This window comes from Bos grunniens, chromosome 2 (genome assembly GCF_055505025.1).
Source record: "Bos grunniens cultivar Pamir isolate PY7600 chromosome 2, Bosgru_T2T1.0, whole genome shotgun sequence".
Taxonomy (NCBI): domain Eukaryota; kingdom Metazoa; phylum Chordata; class Mammalia; order Artiodactyla; family Bovidae; genus Bos; species Bos grunniens.
The window spans coordinates 83,813,133-83,835,252 of NC_141166.1; the positions used below are offsets into that span (position 1 = coordinate 83,813,133).

Below are 22,120 nucleotides of genomic sequence, written 5' to 3' on the forward strand. Positions count from 1 at the left end.
TCAAAAAGGATCCAAACAAATTTCAATTAGTTGACATTTCACCAGAAATCCCCCTAATAATCACCCAGTTATCTAGTAACCACACTCTAGCACAGAGATAACTGAAGTTGCTAAAGAAAACATCACAGTTCAAAAGTTCCTTGTGAATTATCAAAGGACAATAATGCCATATCCATTGTAATTTTAATATTATTTGTGTTGTTTGATTACTGCTAATCCACACATGATGATATAATGTGTTTTTCACCAGAGCAGTTGCTTAATCAGAACCTATACTGCCCAGGCCTTCTAAGTAAGGAAAGTATACAGGGAATAAAGGAAAATGGCACATAAAACCGTGTTTCCAGTCTGTTAAGTACATATTTACCAAGCCATCTTGCAACATACCTAGCCAATAATTTCCATCTCCTCTCTAGAGCCCTTTTTTTGTATCTTTTTAACTGACATTTTGGAATTCACCTGAAAACACCAACACTTTGCCAAGACAAAACTTGGCCTGTGGAGAAGACACCATATTCAATACCAATCTGGAGAAAACAACGTACTCAGTTCTTTTATTCATTATGATCGTAATATTTATTTTAACCATTATCACAATTTGAAGATTATAACTCAGTCCTAAGAAAACTGGCCTCCAAGCAGTAAAGAGTTAAGACCAGAAAGTTCACCGCCTGGACCCTTTGGTCCATCTCCTTATTTCAGTCCCTCCTTCCCTGTGATACCACAAAATGAATAATGCCTTAGACATAGGTTTTGCAATGCTAATATTTGAACAGTAAAAGATACCTTAAGACCTTCATCAAGATTTTTTAAGGCGCCGTTTAATGTCAGTGTCAAGGTTCTGTGAGGAATAATTAATATAACAAAACAAGGCCTATGTGCCCATCGATTGCTAGGGGATTTATGCAGGTAACTCATTAATGCTTCAGGGGGTTCTGCATGTAAATCCCGAAGCCTTGATAGGGAAATGGGACCCAATGATTTTTCCCCCTATAAAAAACACAAACAATGACAAGTATAAAAGCAGATAACCTGAATATCTATACAAACAGCAATATGGCTTGTAAAAGTTTTCCATTTACATCCTGTCACCTCTTCTTTTCACATGTATAAAAGATGGGACAATTATTTCAACAAACCTACCCAGATAAATCAATGCAGTTTTGCTGTGGAAAGACTGGGTGTTTAAGGAATTTAATATTTCAGCATCACCAGATTATCACCAGGATCCATTTCGCTTTGCGGTCAAGGGCATGATTAGCGCTGTGACAGGATATTGGCCATTTTCGTAGGAAGATCTGCAAATCCTAGTAAACAAATACCAGTTGGAAAAATTAAGAACAAGTCTGTGGACTGGAATGCACCCTACTTGTAATGGGAACAAAAAGCTGGCAATCAAATCTAAAGAAAAAAGCTAAATCACAGCAGAATGACCTACTTTAAGGCATTTGCCAAAGAGGCAGTGTTTTTTAGACAGCTCTTCTGAAGTAGCGTCTTTCTGTCTATGCCATCTGCAGATTTATTACTGCCTGAGAAAAACAACCAAAAAAAAAAAAAAAAAGCTGTATTTGAATGATACTAGGAGCCTGGTCTGGGCTATAGGAAAGATTCCAGTATTGTGGGCACCACACCCACACCTACTGATGTGGTCCAAGGTTTTGCTTTAGAGGCACCTAATTAAGAAACCCTGACTCATTTACATGGAGACGTTTGATCTAAATTACACTCCAAACCGCACCAAATTGGGAGCATCTGTGAATGTGAAATGTTTGTTCCCTGTGACGGCTAGAACAGGGCCAGCTCTGGACGGCACATGTTCAAGTGACGAAAAATATTTCACATGTAACGTACTTCTGAGACCCACTTTTCCACTAATAATTCATAGTGATCCTAACCAGTATCTGTACTTCCACAATTATTTCAGGCTGTGAAAAATTATGTCACTTTTTTTTTCTGCAGCTAGAAAGAGGTAGAAGGCCACCTACTTTGTCTGTTGTCATCAATAAAAGGACTTAAGTGCAGCCAATAGCAAAAATGCAAAGCTGTATGGTGTAGAGGCTGCTCATTACATATATCTCTTAACTGGGGGTCCAGAAATGCAGAGCAGCAATCTAAAGGAATAAATCTCAAGGCTGACCCCCCTCTCATCACTGGCTTAATAACGTCTCTAGTTTTCCACTTGGCTTGTTGGTTCTCAGGAAAGTTTTGCTTCTCAAATCCTCTGAAGCTATCTTTGTGTTAGATGACACAGCCCATAAAAGCAAGAATATCGATAGATTAAAAGTCACATTGTCTGCAATTAAAGGGCATTCAGATACAGTCCATGTCACTTCCATCAGGTAAAATGTCTTAAGAAAATTAAAAGAAATTTTTCTGCCATTGGATGCTAAGAACAGTACTCAGCATATAATTCTCATGAAAGTATTGTATTTCAAGTACAAGCAATGGTGTTTTATAGATGCATTCAACTCTGTACTCACACTTGTGGCCAGTTTACCTTTTTAGACCGTATATCACTTATGTTTCAACTAGAGTCCAAGGAATAAGAAAGAAATTTCTATAAACATTAGAATTCATTTGTCTAAGAAGATACTATGCTGCATGGATCTGATGTAGCGTTTTTTGCAGTAGCTAGAGTGAGATTTGAATATATTAATAGTTCTAGCAGCAGAGCCCAGGGAGTCTAGTTAATAACTTATGCATGGATATATAGATATATTTCAGACAGAGGTAAGGTTTTCAGCTCTCATGTTGGTAATACTTAGAGGGATCGAATGAAAGGGGCTGTTCCCCCAGAGCCTTTGTTGTGGGCATGCATTGTGACAGTATGGAGCCAGAGTTCTTCTGGTTGTCTACACAGCCTGGATTCAATAAACTGTTATATATGCATATTATGACAATGTGGTCAAGGAAACCAGATTTTTTTACTCTACCTTCCAGTGCCTATATAGCTTAAATCTGGTGTTTATTTTTCTTGTCCCCATTCAATATGTAAACATATTCATAATTTAATACAGGTTATGTGCATTTTATAATTAACATTATGGACTTAGTTGGGAAAGCACTCAGACCACACTGTATGAAAAATATGTATCTTTTTCTATATTAGACTATATGGTTCAGTGTGAATCCTAAAGGTGGATAATCCCAGATTATCTTACTTTGCTGGGACTACTTTAACAAAATGCCACAGACTAGGCTGCTTAAACAACAGAAATGTGTTGTCTCTCAATTATGAATGCTGTGAGAATCATTCCATCTGTTATGGAAGTGTGGGATCAAGGTGTCGGCAGGTTTACCTTCTTCTTAGGTCTCTGTCCTTGGACGGCAGGAGGCTGCCTTCTTACTGTGTCCTTACAGGCTCTTTTGTCTATGTGTGCACATCCCAACTGTCTTAGTCCCAGTTTCTTCTTCTTGTAAAGACATCAATCATATTGGATGAAGGCCCATCCCAACATTCTCATTTTAACTTAATTACTCAAAGCCCTATCTCCAAATATAGTCACATTATGAGGTACTGGGAGTTAACATTTCAACAGATGAATCGGGGTGTGTGTGGTGAGGGGTGGGTAGGGGATGTAATTCAGTCCATAACACAGTCCAAGAGAATACCCATATCCGGGCTACTGCAAATATGATTCTCAGCCACTTCTCCCATCAGGAAGAAACAAGGCTGACTTTCTAAGGTTTAGGGGAACGAGCAGCAGCAAGACTCTTCTCCTGCCTTCTGGCTAGACTGGAAGGAAGCAGCTTCAGAGTACAGTAAGTGTTACCACAGTGCCCGCCCGAGCTCCACCCCGCCTTCAGGGACCCCTGGTCTGGAGGCATAAGTGCCTCCCCTCCATTACTGCCGCCCTCCATTAGGAACAGATAATGCGAGAGATATCACTTTCACAATAAAATGTTGCACTTACACCACACCTTTCAACTCAGCATTTCCAAATGCTTTAAAAATCATTATTATTTTTATTATTTATCTGTAGAATCCCAGCAGTCTACTCAGCACTGGGAAGTGCAGTCAAAGCCACAGAGCTATGGTCTCAGTTACACAACCTTAAACCAACGCTCAAGTTTCCCCTCTCGATGTGCCAGTAAAAAAATCTGAAGGTGGTTGGGTGTGTGTGTGTGTGTGTGCATATTCAGGGGGGAAAAAAAGGAGAAAGGAAACTTATCTGAGTTACCCTGCTAGCTGAAAAATTTAGAAAAGAGCCATTCAATAGTGTTGCTCTAATAAACTAAGAACCACACTAACAAAAAAAAAAAGCAACAGAACCAACAGTTTTGAACCTAAGATTCAGAAAATGGAAATGAATTGCCCTAATCAAGGGCAACTACAGTAACACTCTTAAAGGGTTATTAAGCAATGCAGGAAGTAGAAATCAATCATGTTCTGCATATTGTTCACTGGTCATTATTTCCTAGGTCAAATCTGCTAGACATTCAATTGAATACAGTCTTTCATCAAGTTGAAAAGCCCTGGAGAAACTTTCATTGGCCACCCACATTTTCCAACAGGGCTGCTGCCTAATCCACCTCATTTTTGTTTCTGTTTGTTTTTATCGTCATTGCATAGTGTATCTTTTCCTGCTGAAACAACACTTCTGCTTTATATGACTTCCACGGTGGTGCATATATGCTGGCCATTCTGGAGAATTCCATGTATAGAAGAGTCTGAAGGGTTGCAGTCCATGAGGTCGCAAACAATGACTGAGTGACTAGCACATGTACACATTCTTATAATGCTAGAACCTGGTCCAGTGTCTGGCACTTATGAAGTGAAGTGAAAGTGTTAGTTGCTCAGTCGTGTCTGACTCTTTGTGACCCCATGGACTGTAGCCCAACCAGACTTCTCTGTCCATGGAATTCTCCAGAGAAGAATACTGGAGTGGTAACCATTCCTTTCTCCAGGGGGTCTTTCCAACCCAGGGATCAAACCCAGGTCTCCTGCATTGCAGGTAGATTATTGCTTAGTAATTGTTTGTGAAATAAATGAACCAGAAATTCTCATAGTACTCTGAAAAGCTGTCTAAAAGTGTATTTGACATATTCTGCTTCTTCAATAAAGTTATAAGCTAAGACAGATCACAACAAAGAAGAGACAGTCCAGATACAGATTAAAAATATAATGAAATAAGGATCTAGATTGCTTTAAATCAAAACAACCAAATGCATTTGTAGAAAGTATATGTTGAAAGTTATCTTGCCTAGCCTTGAGTTTAGTCAGCAAAGGTTTTCTGAAAGAGTATGAGTTCAGGATTTTTTGTTATGGTGGGAAGGAGAAATCATAAACTGGTAAATGTTCTAGGATTGGGGTGGGGCCTCTGGGGAACACTAAAAGTAAAAATAGATGTCAGTAATTGGACTTAAAATGTCAGGAGAGACAAGAGTCAGGGAGGTAGAGGAAAGTGAGATTACTAGGAGTGTTCTAATGAAGGGCTTTCAAAGAAGATAAACACCCCCAGGTAGAGAGAACTACTTTGAGGAGATTGTTAGTAACATAGGAATGTCATTAGTAACAGGATTGGGGATATGCTAAAGTAGGAATTCAGACAGTAGGAGCTGCCACAATGCAGCCAGAGTGAGGGGGATGTTTCTTGGGTCCTCTGCACTTGGTGCCAGCCACCACCCCCAGCAGTTCTGCATTATCCCCAGGCAGAAAGCTTAGAAAGGACCTAAACACACACTGTAATCACACGTCTTTGTCAGTCTACATGGGGAGTGAATCACAAAAGGGCATTTCCTGTGCTTAGGAAAAAGTACACAATATTTGTCTTTCACCGTCTCAAATTGGTAATGCAAAAAATACTACATATCCTTCTGTATTGGGCTATTTTGAGGCTTAAATAGCCCCAGCCCCTCGGAGCAAAGATGCTGCAAAGCAGAAGAAAATACGGGGCATCTTCCAAGAGAGTGGACTAAGTCACTGAGATGAGGCTGGCCTCATCTCAAAACCTACCAAAGAATAGTAGCACAGCTAGAAATGAGTTCAGAAGTGTGTGGCTTGGCTCAAGCTGCTCTATTGCATTTTGTATTTAGATGTCACATGTTTATATTCCAAAGTACAATGTCTCTTTAAAAATGTAACTGTTAAGACTAAAATCAGGAAGGAGTAAAGTGACTTCACAGAGAAAAACACAGGAAGTCTTTTTCTTGGGAGGAGGGGAAAGGAATTGATTTTGTTTCCAGTTCTGTGGAATTTCAATCTAATCAACACCTGGACCACTCCTTTTTAAAAAGAAAAAAAAGGAAATGAATTATTAAAAAAAAAATTTAATGTTTGAGCATGCAGAGGAGTCCTAACACACGTCTGGGAGTTTTAACAGAGACGTCCAAAAGGCAAGTTGAGGTACAGCAGCAGTAGCAAGCGTCTGACCTTTATTCTCATTTTCAAGAAAAAAAATGGTTTATAGGTTTTTGAGGTGTCGTTGCTGGAAGGGAAGCTTGCCAAGCCTCTCATTTCGAAAATGAGCAAACCTGGGACTTTCCTAGGTTATCTAGCCAGTCTGCAGGTCCAGTAACCCAGATTGACCTTAGTGGTAAAAGGAAATTAGAAATATACTATGTCAAAGGCACTTAAGCTCCAACTGGCTGATTATTCTAGCTGGTTAAATACAGTTAAGGTTCCTAGATGTTCAGTCTCCAATGAAGGTAATTTCATCACAGCAGTCTCTTTTCTAGAAAATTGTCAGGACTTTCTCACTGTCTTAGCTCTACCTGGAACTCTAACCCTTACTTCCATGAATGAATGTGTCACTTCATCAGATGAATGAATTTTCTCATCATCAGCTCCAACTGTACCTCCTGCGTCCCCCCTTTGCAAGGTATGGCCCACAGTCTTCTCTTCCTACTCAGGCTCCTCTCTATGTTCTCTGCTCATTCCAGATTCTACCACTTCTTTGAAGAATCTGACTCAGTGTCCAGATCTATTCAGATTTGCTTGATCACAGATCTGGCCCCATCTGAGGAGACCGTTCCCTACTCTCAGCTCACAGCCCTTTTTTTATATATATATATAATTCCATATATACATTTTTAATTGAAGGATTATTGCTTTACAGCATTGTGTTGGTTTCTGCCAAACGTGAATCAGCCATAGGTATGCCTATGTCCCCTCCGTTTTGAACCGCCTTCCCACCTCCCTCCCCATTCCACCTGTCTAGGTTGTTACAACATGGAAACATACATTACCATATGTAAAATAAATACCCAATGGGAATTTGCTGTATAACTCAGGGAGCTCAAACTGAGGCTCTGTAACAGCCCTTTTTAGGAATAGTTGTGGGGGGTAATTTGACACATACATAGAACACAGTGACTATAGAAAAGAAAATGTGCAGCTCTTCTTATTCTTTTCTGATTCTTGCAAAGTGTCTAGCATGAAGAGACATAATTTATTGAGCACTAACCACATGTCCCTCAATTTGCTGAATATTTAAAATATATCCTCTCAATTCAGCAACCATGTAAAGGAGGTATTGTTCTCCATTGATGTAGCCAATATCTAGCATCTAGAGGAACCGTGATGTTTTCCTAAATCACTCAACTAAAACGTAGTAGAGCCAGCATTTGAATACAAGTTTTTCTTAATCCAAAACCTTTATATCTAACCTCTATACAAAACTGCCTCCCTTCTCAGAGTAACCTGCACATAAGTCACTAAATATTTGTGAATCTAATGAATGGGTAAATTAATAGATAATATGGAAACTGTCCCCTGCTCCAATCTGACTCGAAATCAAATATTGGTTCCTCTCAACAAACATGGTCACACAGATAGCACAAGGAAAGCAGAAATACTCTCAGAAGTTAACAATTAAGTTGTCAGTGGCAGCCTACCTGGAAGTGATATGACTCACAGGGAATAACAAGCCTCAGGTCAAACTTGGCAAGTGTTTGCAACTTTAGAGCCTGCCACCTAAATACTCTACTCACCTCACCCCATATTTTCCCTTTACCCTTATTTTCTTACTCATTTTAAATGTATTTGAAACTTTTATATTGAATTCATTTTATACAGTAAAATACATTTATTTTATAAGGTGGAAGTGTAAATAAGTTTAATACATAATAAAATTAATTCATGAAATAAAATTGGTTCTCAAATTTAAAGAACAAGTTCAGAAATGTTCACTGGCTAGAAGTGGGTGGCTCATGGCCTCATGTATTATTTCATTCAAGCATAGGGCTGTAATTGCAATGTTGTGTTTTAGGAAAGATTTGAAATGTGTGGGTCTAGAATGTATTTAAAGATACAGTCTATCAGTACTAAAATCAGAAGAGTTTAAAGGCCAATGGAAGAGATATGGGATTTTCATAGAATTCTTTTCAAAGCTCACTAAACAGTACAAAGATCTCTGAATTTGAAAATTATTTTGTACTCAAATATCGTAACGTTTGCAAACTGATATTTTAAAACACAGAGGGGAGAGTTGACTAAGACTGAAAGATATGGTTTTCTTGAAGTTTTTTTGCTAAATGAATATCAAGACAGTAAAGAGAAGCTAATTTGATTGCAAATTCTGAGGCTACCAGATGGTATTTCTCTCTATTGCCATCACCAACCCTTAATTGTTATTTTCTAATGATAAGGGAGGCTGGGAACCACTGATCTACTTCAGTCATATCACATGAGTATCTCAAGTCTCATAAAGACATCCCTTGTCCAGATTTTTCCAGTTGTGGTAAAGAGCTGTGATGTTGAGGCGACTCTCGTGGGAACCAACTTACTTCTGCGACTGAACCATGCGAAGGAACTCAGAGAGAGGGAGAAAGTATTTCTTAATTGTCGTTGCCCTCTGCTCTGTCTGTGGATGTCTTTGTCTACTACAAATTCTCAAGGACCTCCAAAGAACAAGTCAAGCCTTTCCTTAGAGTGTTGAAAGGATGGGTATCTGGTTGGTTTAAACTGCAGGCATGTGTGTGACCAAATAAAGCAGATCCCTGAAGAGTCTTTTTCCAGATGTATATATGACATTTGTGCTTTATTTCGGCTCCATTTAGAGAGTGAAGGCCCTTCAAAAGTAATATAATCTGTGTAGAGTGAGGGTTTACTCTCAAGAAGCCAGATACTCAAGAAGCCAGATATCAATTCCCAGTTATATCAGTGAACTATACCTTCAGTTACTGATTTTAACTATAAGATGAAAAAATAAAAATGGACCCAACTTCATTTTTCAAAAAATATTGTGCAAATTTAACAAGCCCATTTCCCAATTCATGTGTTATGACATGCTACTATACATTTTCAATCAGAAAGTGTCTCAAGATTTATTCAGAGACTACAATTAGTTTCCTTTTTTATTTGCTCAGTCAATGAAATTATGAATCAAGAATGTTCTTTCCTCTCTGTTAAAGAATACTGACACCTATCTATTAAAGACAGGGGGTCAGTGTCTGAAGAAGAATTGGGGGAATATGTACAATTTCTAAATTTGAATTTTCAAACATCTCTAAAGTCTTTAACAGGCATCATACAAATCCGAACTATTAAAAAAGAAACCCAGTCTAAATTTATTTTTACAAAGATTGAACATAAACGAACAAAACTAGTAACTTCAAATAACACTTCACTCTAAATTTAATTTGCTTTTATACAGGCCTATTACTCTCATTCATGTTAACATTCAATGTAGGAGCTTTATCTTTTTGTGAAGTGTCCAACCTAACTAATTTTGGATATGAAGGCAGTGCTTACCTTGGTTTAGATGTGCATGAACACTGACTCCCCTTCAAACACAGTCCTTTTTCTCATCAGAGATGGCCGGGAGCAGTAGTATAGGATGAAGGAGATCCATCATGAAATGTCCAGTGTCAATGTGTTCTCCCAATTTACTTCCTGACCTTCAGCATGCAGCCACACTCCTGACCCTCATGAGATGGAGCCTTAAGGGGGAAATGGCACTGAGTACCAATTCTGCGTCCTGTTGTTCTGTGGTCTCAATTAAGTGCTAATTAATTACCACTGGCATCTTTGGCATTGCTTGTCAAATTGCATTTAGGAGTAGCTTTCCAGTGTTTAAATACCAGTAATCCAAAATCCACAGCGAAAAATCCCATGTGTTACTATGCCCCCCCATGTTTTTCCTTTTTAAAACTGATTTAAAATTCAACAGTTATGTCTATAACTGAAGGTAGCTTTCAAATACAACAAAGAGGAATTGGTATTGTCAATTTTGATTAATAGTACTTCATTAATAAACATCCTGTTATTCAGTCTCCACCTGCACTTGCTGATGTTGCCTGGAATCAATTAACTCATATAATTTGATTTATTTTACAAAGACATTTTGGGATGTGCTGGGCTGATGATAAAGGTCCTGTTTTAGCAGTTCTTGATTGCAAGTTAGATTGTACCTGAATGGATTTCTGTTTCTGCATGGATATGTATACACAAGTGTGTGTTTTGCAAGTGAGTTGGAAGAAAATGCTGAAGAAGTTTTGAATTAAATAATTCACTTTAAAACATCATGGGGGTGGGGGTGGGGGTGGTTATCCTTCCTGAATATTCTGACTTGATCTGAAGACTTCCAAGAAATGCAGATCTTGAAATGTTAATCTTGTCTCTTAATGAAGCCATTTTACTTAGCAGATTAGTGAGTCCTCTTTAAAATCAAAGAACAAAACAGTGTCACAAAGCACCAAAAGTAAAACACCAGCTAGGGCTTAGATGTTAGAGCCAGATATTAGATTCAGCTTTATGTATAATTTTGTTTCACTTTGCTTTGTTAGAGGTTTAATTTCTTTTTCTCCTCTAAATATTTACAAGTCATGGTTTCCAGATCAATCCATTTGATCCCAATTATATACTCTATGAAAACATTACTTAGGCTTCTATAGGTTCTTGAATGCTAAAGTTTAGTACAAGTGACAAAGGCCAATTCAAACTGTTTAGGTAGAAAAGAGAATTTATTGGATTCACATGAATGTATGCTCAGTTGCTTCTGACTCTTTGTGGCCCCATGGACTGTAGCTCGCTAGGCTCCTCTCTTTGTCCCATGGGATTATCTGGCAAGAATACCCAAAAAATGCTCTTACCAAAAGAAAGAAAAAAGATGCATAGAAGGAAAAAAATCCCCTTGTCCACAACTGTAAATTGTAACTGCAACCTCTTATTTCCCCAACACAGCTGTCCTACCTCTGAGTATAATAGTATTTCAATCAATCAGAGAGGAAAATGAAGGCTAAGTCAGAGTAAGGAGCACTGTTGTCTATGAGTAAGAAAGGTTGCCTAGCTTTCTTTCCTGCTCTCTGGCAAAGAGGCCTCAAGGCCTATGATGCAAAGAGTGGCTTGTCATTTCCTCCTCCAGGGGATCTTCCCAACACAGGGAACAAAGCCACATCTCTTGCATCTCCTGTATTGGCAGGTGAATTCTTTACCACTGAGTCACCTGGGAAGCATTTATTGGATTACATAACTGAAAGTTCTAGGATGAGATATGACGCTGGGCATTACTAGATCCAAGTGCCAGTGTCTTGCAGAGAATTTGCCTCTTTCCATCTCTGTTCATCTTTAGGTTAGCGTCATTTGCACTTAAAATCTTTCCTCCTGGCAGCAAGATGGCAGCAACAGTATTGTATTGTATCAGCTTAGCATTCTCAGAGGCAAGTAAGCCTCACTTTTGCTGTGGGAATAGAAAATCCCCAGAACAATTCTCCTTGGCCTGGCTTGGATCCCACATTTATTCCATATTTGTTTTTCATCCATTCACTGTGGCAGAAGAAAAGGCATGGCTCTCATTAGCTGGACTTGGGACATAAGTCCACCTCTGGAGGCAGGGACTGGGTCAACTCCATTCAAACTGGGAGTGGAGTTGAGACTGGGAGTAGAGGACAGGCAGTTTTCCCCAAAAAATGCTCTTACTGAAAGAAAGAAAAAAGACGCATAAAAGGGAAAAAAATCCACTTGTCCACAACTGTAAATTGTAACTGCAACCTCTTATTTCCCCATCACAGCTATCCTACCTCTGAGTATAATAGTATTTCAATCAATCAGAGAGGAAAATGGAGGCTAAGTCAGAGTAAGGAGCACTGTTGTGTATGGGTAAGAAAGGTTGCCTAGCTTTCTTTCCTGCTGTCTGGCAAAGACACCTCAAGGCCTATGAGGCAAAACTGAAGGAATATCCATCCATCCATCCATCCATCCATCAATGCATTCCTTCATCCATGTAACACTGATGAGTCCCAACAGTGAGACAGGCCCTGAACTAGGCACTGAGGCTACAAAAATAAATAAGGTGGCTCCTTAAAGAGCCCCTATGTGGCAAAAGTAGTAATAATGTAGTCACAAGAGATAAGATTTTGGAGTTACACGAAGCTGGGTTTCAATCCCGGCTCTTTTACTAATTAGGTATGTGAGTATAGACAAAGTTTTCATTCCTTCTGTGTTTTAGTTTTTGTATCTAAAAATAGGTGTATTGTAAGAATTAAATGTGTAATATTTATAATTTGCTCAACATAAGACCAGGCACATAAGGTCATTGTTCAATAATTAATAGTCATTACTGTGTTTATCAAATGAGATAATGCAAACAAACCATTGTATGCAGTGCCTGGCACATAGTAAGTGCTCAGGAAATGGTAATTGGCAGCTATTATCATATGAAATAGAATTAGGGACTAAATCCAAAAGGAAACAAAATTTAAAAATCAAGAAATAGCTATTATGATAGATTTGGAAAAAGCGTTGAGAATTCATCCAGACCTACCCCATCTTCAGAGAAAACACGTTAGTCATTTTAGATTTAGTAGAATTTATCTTCTCTTCAGAAAAAGTGCTCCCCAAAGCAATTGTCTTCCTTTTTTGCTCTCATATTTCATCAGTTTACATAATATTTAATTAAATTACATAATTATAATAATAAGTACAACTGGCATAAACTTGTTTGGGGCTCTCTCCTGGGACTTCCCTCTAGTGGGAACAGATGTGCACAGTTGAGAGTCATTAACTAGCCGCAGACATTCAGTGTGTTCTGGGCATTGGTCAGTATATTTTACAGAGAAAATAGAAAGCTGGTTAAGTAGAAGTCAGCCACAAGAACCTTTGCAGTACTACGGTGGTCTTCTGCATACTCTTCATCTTAATGAATGCCACTGTTACTTAAAAGTGTACCCCATATCTACTTGTATTTAAAACTTCTATAAGCGATATAATCAGAACTTTATAGCCAGAATTTTAAGCCTGCCTTCTGGAATCAGTTTTCCTATAGTCACAACTATGTATTGGGCAAAAAAGCAGTGCTAATAGAAAATGGTAGAACATGAAGGATTAATACTTGGTACTGTTCTAAATCCATTCTAACTCTAATCTTAATAAATCTAAATTCATTTCTAAGAAAGAAAAAAATAGAAACTTGTCTCACACATTGAAATGACAATAACAATAAGGTAGAATCTAAAAGAAGATTCAAATATGCTTTTCACTTCTGCCTGTCCAAATGCAGGAAATTGAGAGATTATTCTTTTAATTTTTCATGATGATCTCATGAAGATTTTTGAAACTTATTTGTTTTTTGACTTGCAAACCTCAAAATCAGAGTGCAACAAAAGTGAGAAGCCTTGGAACATCTGTATTTTAAAACTGGCAGTTTGGGGGAGATTAATGACTCTGTTTAAAAGTAGTAGTCATTCAAAGCTAAAATCTAATGAAATTCTTATTTGTAATCAGGTACTCCTGCTGAGTATTAGAAGTAGTTCAATCTGTGCCTCAGGAAGTTAAAATTTTATGATCAGAGTAGAAGCTATCATTACTGCTGATTCTTGATCAATGGGATAGTGACAAGCCAAGTAAGCAGGGCCAGGGGTGGGGGGTGGGAGATGGGTCTTGGGGTAAGTGCTGGAGTGGCTTAGCCCCAAGCAAATAATTACAATATTAATAAATATCAATAGTGGACATTTTAAAGAAAGAAAGAAAAGAAAAGTTGTCATATAGGATTGGTCACATCCAGAAGACACATGCCTTTCTCTGGTTGTCTGTGAGGTAATTAAGAGTCCTGAGCGTATGTGCGTGTGCCGGCACACACACACAAACATACACACATACACACACACAAAATTAAAGGCATCTTTCAATCTTCGACTGTTTTAGACGACTTGGATTTTTCCCAGGTAATCACTGGCCACTTGGCAGACACTGACCTCATGTAGAATGGCTCCCTAGTGAGAGATGACTTGAACCAGATCAATTCCTTACATTTGGCAACCTCCAGGTCTCTGAATATTATGGAGATCAACAGATTTTACTACTTATTTATGTGAACTAGGTCATCTGTAGTCATTATAATTTCAGACATTTTGGTGTAAATAACAATTTAAAATTTTATTGCTACTTTTGGTGAAAGAGTCTGAGCCAAAGTACTTTTTTTTTTCAGTTTTTTTAAACTCTATTTCTTGAAATAGTTACACAATCCAAATTGCATGCTCTGCTCTGTAAAAACTTTATATTAACAACCATTGATGCTGCTGCTGCTAAGTCATTTCAGTCATGTCCAACTCCCAGGCTCCCCCGTCCCTGGGATTCTCCAGGCAAGAACACCGGAGTGGGTTGCCATTTCCTTCTCCAATACATGAAAGTGAAAAGTGAAAGCAAAGTCGCTCAGTCGTGTCCGACCCTCAGCGACCCAGTGGATTGCAGCCTTCCAGGCTCCTCAGTCCATGGGATTTTCCAGGCAAGAGTACTGGAGTGGGGTGCCATTGCCTTCTCCGAACAACCATTGCACAAACTGGAATGTCTTTCTTCAAACCAAATTTAAGGGCTGAGAAAGGTATTCTAGTTGGTCCCATTCCTTGATTCAAGCCTCCACCTTTGGCCCAAACAACAGTAACAAAACATGGCCAGGTTTACTTTCTGGAAGAAAAAGGAATATCCTGGTGAGTTTTGAGAACACTGAGTGAGGCAAATTGGAAAAAGACACTGGACCCAGATTATGAAAGGGCTAGCATGTCCAAGTAAGGAGCCAACAGATTCTTACCTAACAGATAACAGAAAACCACTGCTGGTTTTCAAGTCAAGGATATTGATCCATATGATGAGACTAGAGGAGTCCAGGTACATGCAGACTTGAAAAGGCTCTATAACCTTCCAAGATGGGAGGGAAGCAATGCTGGTGTTTCTGATATACTTGGGAGAGCAGAAAAAGACAATAACCTTAGCAGAAGGAGCTGGCAAGCAGTAGGTGAGAGAGTCAAGTGTCTGAGCAGTCCCTCTAGGGCTCTTGGGGGGAAACTGAAAAACAGAACCAAGTATCAAAACCACAAGTGAGACTGGGCACATACGCCTCAGTCCTGCTGCATCCTAAAATCAATGAACTAGCAGGATGCATAGGCCCTTTAGAAGAAACTTTTGTAAAGTTGAGGCCGACAAGAAACAGTACCAAGAATCTCAGGAAAGTATCTTTTGTCATTCTACATCATCATTTCTACTAAAATTAAAGGAACATGTGTTCAAACTTTCAGTCCTTATGAAATTAGAAACCCAGTGTCTCTCAGGTTATCGAAAAGGATTTATGTTTCCTCTAGTTGTTTTTGGCTTGATTTCCTGCTTCAGCTGAACCCACAAGTCATGCATGCCTGATCACTTGCCAGTGTTGCCTCATCTTAACTTTGCCTTGTTTCTAAAAGCTCACTCTAGGACATAGGACTTAGACATTTACTGAAGATTCATGGAGGATAGAAGGATTACATCTCACCCAGCCTAGCAGATAATTTAAAATTTAAACTTCAGTACTAGGCATTCCTATTACTCCCCTTCTTATTCTCCCTATGCCCTCCACTGGGAATTTTGTGGGGTGTCTCTTTCATTTAGCCCCCAATTTCCCACCATGTAATTCTGCCTCAACACCCTTTTCATATTCTTTCTTTTTATACATGACCTTCATAAGTCTATTTCATGTTTTATAGAGAGAATTTGGTTAGCTCTTTTTCTGCTGTGTTCTAAGGATTATCTTTCCACAACCAAAATGCTGTGCTAAGAAAGAAAAATTATGTTTTTGCCCTTAAGAGAAATTCTGCTACCAGCTATTAAGTCAGGCTTTTCCCCTAGTATACTTGAATCTATAACTTGAGCATAGTGGTACCTCTTTTTTACTTAAGTATGGATTAGTATATCTAAACTGACCTGCAGATTCGTCTACTGGGATACCCTGTACTGTGCTGGCCTTTCTGGCTATCACTGTCTGACAGCATATTAGGAACACCACTCATGTCAGACCCTACCCCTTGCCTTTCCTCTTGACAATTTATAGATCCAATGCTATTTAGACAGGTGGAGAGGTAATCTCACCAGCGAGGCAATTCCCTTGGGCCATTATACATGCAAGATATTTCCTCAATTCAAAAATGCTATTGGAGGATTTCACTGAACACTCCAGTAAAGAAATTCCTGAAATTGCAGTGTTGAAACTAGCAAAAGGGCTCTGCTATAAGAAGTAATATTCTCACCAAGCTGTTGATACCATTTGAGAAATTTACATCTTGAGACAGTATCGGATGGCAGTGATAACAAGCTCCTGTGTCAACGATTCTCCATGTCTGTCAATTGATCTCATCCCAGGTAAAGCAGGGGCAGTGACTGTCTTATTGCAAGATAAGTGCAGGCCCCCAAACTACCAGAAGCACCCATGAACACTTTAGTGCCTAAAAGAGAGTGAAATCCTATCAGAAAACAATGAACATAGGTTCTGTTCAGTTTCCTTTCCAAGGACCATGTCTGTATGCTTGGGAGTTGATTTAAACTGCTTCTTGTTTTTCAAATACTCAAACTGTCCTACCCACTTGGGGAGGAAATATTGAAGTTATCGATCATTGAGAGAAAAAAATACAACAGGCAAGGATCTAGCAGCTGTATTAATGTACATATTGCTGTGGAAGTGCTTCAATGTCCTGTCCCTCAACCTCTCCCCAGTGTTTGAAAGTGAAGTGAAAGTGTTTGTAGCTCAGTTGCGTCCAATTCTTTGCAAGCCCATGGATCGTACCCCACCAGGCTTCTCTGTCCATGGGATTCTCCAGGCAAGAATACTGGAGTGAGTTGCCATTTCCTCCTCCAGGGGATCTTCCCAACGCAGAAATTGAACTCAGGTCTCCTGGATTGCAGACAGATTCTTTACCATCTGATCTATCAGAGAAGTCCCCAAATCCCTGAACCCAGCAATGACAGAGCTGTGAAAGACCAGCACGACGCACCCTCACTGAGTAGTGGGGGTCTCTTGGCAACCAGGGTGAAAACATCACCTTAGCAGGTGACAGACACTTGAGCCTTGGCTAGGGCATTAATGAACAATATTAATAAAGACTAATTAGATAGTGTTTGTTGAAATGTTTCCAAAGTGATGAGCAAAATAAAGCCAACCTAAAGAAAATATTGAAAAGCCTCCCACTGAGCATGCTCAGAAAGAGCATTTGAACTTCTTTTATTTTTAAAATGCTCAACCATTTTCTTCAAAAACTTGGCTTGATCTTCCTGATTCAGTGATAACTGAAGTCATGCCAACTTTGATGTTTTTAGCTTCAGCTGTTTTAGAGCTATATGTGATCCCCCCAAAAGGTTGGAGTGATTTTTATTTCTGAGTGAAGAAAGAAGCATATGTTTTAACCCTCATGTGCCTTTTTTGAGAAAGGATGAATTAACATCCTATAATGTTTTACCTTTGGGCTTAAAATAAAGAGTGTGGTTTGAAAGTCAAGGATACATTTTTCAGAAATTAAAATGGAGGCTCCAGCCTTCAGGATTAAGTCCATGGATTTTTGTCTGTTTTACCAAATACATTTGGTGAATTGCTTGTCTGCTGCTATTGTTTTAAAATGGCAGCAGAGACAAGGCAGTCTGGAGACTTGAGCAAGATGGACCACACACAAACCTAACTTCAGGACATCAAAAAAACATGAAACTAATATGCAGAAACACTGGAGCATCTTGAATACATTTTTTTCTAACCAGATAAATGACAGAATGGGGAATAAAAATGAATTTCAAAAGCTTTAATCCACCTGACAGTCTAATTTCCCCTTCTAATTATAGAAATAGGAAGGAAGGAATAAATAATGAGAATTTAGAGGCCGAGTGATACCAAATATAACTAATCCCATTGAAGGAGAAGGAATGTAGAAGACAGGGTTGTCAGGGTGGCTTCTAAGAGCCATGCCTACATTCTTTCCCATTTTCAACCATGCCAAGACTTCCCTCAGATTTCCCCTGGGATCAGTTTTTCATTGTGTCTCCTTAGGACACACCAGAGATGGTGAGGTAAAGAAATCACGGTAATTACGGCTGATACAGTTATTAGCTAGAAAGTTAGACAACAGCCCTAATGATGAAGCTCGGATGTGTTAAATGGCTCCCAGCAAACCCTAGTTGGTGTAAAACTTACATGAGAAGTTTAGGATCGGGCATTCCCTGGGTTTCTATAGGTGGAAACACTGGATGATTCTGGCACTTCCAGATCAGACCTAGGTCATTTTTGCCGATGATTACACAATGTCATCTAGTAGTATCAAATTAAATTTCACTAAATCACAATTCGCCCTATATACTGGTATGTACCCGAAACTCTGGAAGAACAACAAAAGGAAAGAATTGGTAAAGAAATGACAAATGTCTCACTCTCTTACAATGTCAGAAAAACTATGGGCAGAAAAATTGAAACCAGAATGAAAAGAAAGGAAATTGAGTCTGTGTTTACAAAAGGATTCCAATTCTGGGTGAACTGTCCAACTCAACCAGTGGCTTTGGAGAAACATGATTAAAGTGATGACTGAGGTGTTTTGTGTCCCAGCCTCAGTTTCCTTTCGTCCCCTCTGAGTCCCGTAACAGCCAATCAGAAAGGAACCTGGCCCGGAGGCTTGTCAGTGATAATAATTGAAAACATCTGTCCATGTAGCAAGTGTGGGAAGCCAGAGCAGTTCTCTGACAGAGGGAGTTCTCAGACAGCAAAGCCATAACCACGACTGCGCTCATATTCTCCTTCACAGGATTTTCTCACTGCCAGCTGTCTTTATTCTCCTGCCAGGAAAGCCAGGGGCCTGGGGCTCTTACCCGGGCTGGGGTTAAGTGAGCTGGGACCAGGGGAAGGAGGGGTACAGGCTGGCTCAGAGCTTTGGGTATGGAGATGAGGGCTATCTGATCAGGAACTAAAGAGACCCAGGGCTGGGGGGGGAAGAGCAGCAAACAGAGAAACCAGTGAAGTATAAGGAGGACAGAGGGATAATAAGAGAAGAGGAGTTCCTAGTCTGCATTCAGAAGACCTGTCTTTGAATCTCGACACAACCACTTCTGTGTGACACAGGGCACCTCCCTGAGCCTCAAGTGTTTCATCTTTGCATGCTGAACTGTGCTTAGTCGCTCAGTCACTTGTCCAGCTCTTTGCGACCCCATGGACTGTAGCCCACCCAGCTCCACTGTCCATGGGGATTCTCCAGGCAAGAATACTGGAGTAATAATGCTCATAAAGCTCTCATAAAGCTGTTGTCAGGAAACAATAAAATGATGCACTTGAGTGGCACAAAGCAAGGGCTGAACAAACATTAGCTTCTTTATCAGAGAGAAGATGGCTTACCATACAGCACTTGAGGTTTAGAAAAACAGAAGCAGAAATTCCTACTGGAGGGCCTGATACCAGGGTCATGAGCTGAGATGTTCCTGCTGATTGTGTCATGTCGTCTTAGATGGTAGCTATGTTGTTCCTACAAATATGGCTCATCCCCTGGCTGTAGCCTTTGCCAACCTGTGTTGCTTGGCCTTTTGTGCTGACTCTTTGTTGTAGCTTCTCTGTGTCCCTAGAGCCACGTTCTGGGCTGCATCAACTTCCCTCTGATCTAGCTGGCTTCACCACACTCCCGATGTACCAATGTCTCATGCTGTTGGTCCCAGCAGTTTGCCAGGTCTTTCAGCTTGGTGCTGAATCTATCAAGGGAATATCTGGCCAGAGCAATGCCAGTAAAACGTTACTTCAGCCAATTGAAGAGAAAATTCCAAATTGTAGGTTAGAGAACATTTAAAGCAAGGAAAGTTGGAGCAAGGAAAAGAAAGAAAATAAAGTTCTTAATAGGAAGATTTAGATGTTTTCCCCTGCCTACAGGAAAAAAAAAAAGTTTTCATTGAAAATATAATAAACCAATAGATTCAGAAGGAAAAAAGAAACAAAGGATCTTAAAGGGAAACATTCAAAAACACCAAATTATCCACATCATTTCATTGCTTAAGATACCCTGTACCTAAATGAACCACCTCTGAAAACTGCATGAATAGTCACATCAGCACAATTGTATGTATAACTAACTCAGTTATATGATGTATGATATTCACTTGGAAGCTAGAAGGAATAAATCCAGCTTGCAAAGAAGCAGAACTTACTTTTGGTGAGGGGGTGCTTAGGTCCTGAGAAAATCTTGCTTAACACATGGGTGGCAAGAAATAATACAAAAGGAGAAACTTGGGGAGGCCAACTTTGTATCATTAGTTAAGAACAGTTATGTATTGTATATGTATCCAACATAAACACTTGGCTAAGGATGTTATTCTACTGACAGTGTTTGCCTTTCCTTATGGTCATCAGCTGGTGACTACTGCTACTTGGCTGCAAAGCACTTCATCCATAAAGAAAAGCACCATAAGTAATAATGAGTGTGAGTTTGTGTTCATTGCAAAGCAAGAATTCAGCTTCAACAAGAGTTTTTTTATCCAATTGAAATGAATCAAACTGTTTAACCTAATTGGGCTTCTATAAATCAGGAGTGTTGTCATATTAGTAATCCTCCCCGATAAGGCATTGCAATGAGGCGCCATGCAAAGAGTACGAATGTATAAACACAAAATGAATAGAATCCATTGACCCTCTGCTATTTAGAAGCCTTGTACGTCTTCCCTCTATTATCACTACTTAATAAAATTACTACTTAACAACTGACATTAGTAGACCCTTTTAACCATTGAGAGACTGGATTTTTCCTTTCTGTGACTTTTTTCTTCAGTCTGCACATACAACCACAGAAAACCTCATTTTTTGATGATTATAAGGTAATAAAATATACTAGTAAGGTAGGTAATGTACATCCATTGGAAACTGGGTTTTTTTAAAATACAGATTATATATGTTGTATAATTTCTTCTAAAAAATGAAGCAGGTATTACGTTCTAATTTGAAAGGACTACCGATTTATATCTCATTATAGATATATTTCTTTAAATGTCTTGCAAATAGTTATCTTTGCAAATTAAATCTAATATATATCGGAGAAGGCAATGGCACCCCACTCCAGTACTCTTGCCTAGAAAATCCCATGGACAGAGGAGCCTGGTAGGCTGCAGTCCATGGGGTCGCTAAGAGTCGGATGCAACTGAGCGACTTCACTTTCACTTTTCACTTTTATGCATTGAAGAAGGAAATGGCAACCTACTCCAGTGTTCTTGCCTGGAGAATCCCAGGGACGTGGAAGCCTGGTAGGCTGCCGTCTATGGGGTCGCACAGAGTCGGACACGACTGAAGCGACTTAGCAGCAGCAGCAGCAGCATATCTAAAGTCACTATTTGTCTACTTTGACACTTCTATGCAGCTATAATTTTCCCTTTTTTTTTTCCTATACTCACTTAAGGGTAGCTTGGTTCAAATGCTCCCAGCAGCTTGCCTCTCAAGTTTCCAGATTCCTTCTCATCTAGGAAGGCTTTGTAATACTTCTATAGATGTATCTGATTTCCTTTTGAAATTACTTTTACCCTGAATGGCACATTCCTGGCACATACACCACCATTTCTCATCCAAATCCCGTGTAGACATTATTGATTGGTCGCATAGCTCTTTTAGCTTCAGGGTCGTTCCCCACAGAGCAGACAGCCACCATCAGCTAGGTAAAGCTGTGTCATCTCAGCCAAAGTGGGTCTCTTGGTCCATTGCCACCATTCTTTTATAGGTGTTATGAAAACAAAAATGCAGACTACAGACACACCCTTATGCTTCCAAGAGAACAGGAGGCTTGTGTCTGTTTCCTCAAAAATTCCCTAAGTCTGCCTTTTTCTTTCAATCTTTATTTTAATAAATAAATATAAGTCTTATAGTGAAGATATCCATGCTGTCCTGTGCTTAGTCACTCAGTCGTGTCTGACTCTTTGAGACCCCATGGACTGTAGTCTACCAGG

The 22,120-nt window shown here is 39.4% G+C and overlaps 1 protein-coding gene and 2 long non-coding RNA genes across 5 annotated transcripts in view; 1 reads left to right on the forward strand and 2 right to left on the reverse strand.

The window, feature by feature from the left end:
- Positions 1-22,120, forward strand: part of ARHGAP15 (Rho GTPase activating protein 15) — a 700,275-nt gene that overhangs the window by 655,645 nt on the left and 22,510 nt on the right. The gene's annotated exons all lie outside the window — the stretch shown is intronic.
- The window catches only part of LOC147378285 (uncharacterized), a 144,377-nt gene that overhangs the window by 75,208 nt on the left and 47,049 nt on the right, over positions 1-22,120 (reverse strand). The window lies entirely within an intron of this gene.
- The window catches only part of LOC147378286 (uncharacterized), a 39,534-nt gene that overhangs the window by 12,664 nt on the left and 4,750 nt on the right, over positions 1-22,120 (reverse strand). The window contains exons 2-3 of the long non-coding RNA XR_015151800.1: positions 9,695-9,882; positions 1,144-1,307 (exon numbers count right to left, since the gene is read on the reverse strand). This is a non-coding gene — a long non-coding RNA (uncharacterized LOC147378286). The remainder of the gene's footprint in view (positions 1-1,143; positions 1,308-9,694; positions 9,883-22,120) is intronic.